The sequence below is a fragment of the Microtus ochrogaster genome, linkage group LG1, assembly GCF_000317375.1.
Source record: "Microtus ochrogaster isolate Prairie Vole_2 linkage group LG1, MicOch1.0, whole genome shotgun sequence".
Taxonomy (NCBI): Eukaryota; Metazoa; Chordata; class Mammalia; order Rodentia; family Cricetidae; genus Microtus; species Microtus ochrogaster.
In genome coordinates, this window is record NC_022027.1 from 34,981,412 (window position 1) to 34,982,367 (window position 956).

A 956-nucleotide genomic window follows, 5' to 3' on the forward strand; every position below is an offset into this window, starting at 1 on the left:
TGCCAAGTTCATTCTATGAAGCTAAGATTTTTCTGATATAATCCAGGCAATAAAGACAAAAGAAAAAGAGATGCAAACAGAAAAAAGAGAAGTAAAATTAATTCTATTTGCAAGTGTCATAATAATATTCTAAAATACTACATCAGAAAGCACTTATATCTGATAATCCATGAAAAGCAGAAAATGCATCATCAACATATTAAAATCAGGGCATCAATAACTAACTTGCTAAGAAAGGCATCAGGGAAAAAATTCCTATTCACAATAACTTCAACAGAAGCCATGCCTGGTGGCATATGCCTTAATCTCAACACTTGGGAAGGTGCTAGCCTGGTCTACAAAGCAAGTTTCCAGACAGCCAGGGCCACACAGAGAACCACTATCTTGGAAGAAAGAAAGGAGGGAGGGAGGGAAAGAAGAAGGGAGGAGGGAGGGAGAGAAGGAAGTAAAAGGGAAAATATTTGTAACAGTTCTCAAAATAACAAATAAAAACTTCCAATAAATTTATTTAAAAAGTTCAGTACCTACAATTATAGTGAAAACTCAGATTTGGCTTCACACAGTAAATTATGGATTCATGACTTCACCATTATATTGGCATGCATGCTACATTTGTCTAATATTTCTGACAATTTTACTCTTCAAATGATTTTATGAGGCTATCACTAATTATACTTCTCCCCAAGAGAAATCAGTGGTATAAGTATCAATACAATAATATGCCTTAAGTTGTGGAATAAAACATAAACCACATGAGGACAAAAATATCTCACTTGAAATTAATAAGTAAACTTTCTAACACAAATAGTTATGTTTCCTTGTGGGTAAAAATCTAATCACTGGGAGTATCAGCTGAACTAATATAAAAGTAATGATGGTAATTATAAAAGTTATTTATGAAGCAGACCTCCCATGTAATAAATCTGGGAGAAGCGTTGTTATTAATATTGTATCTT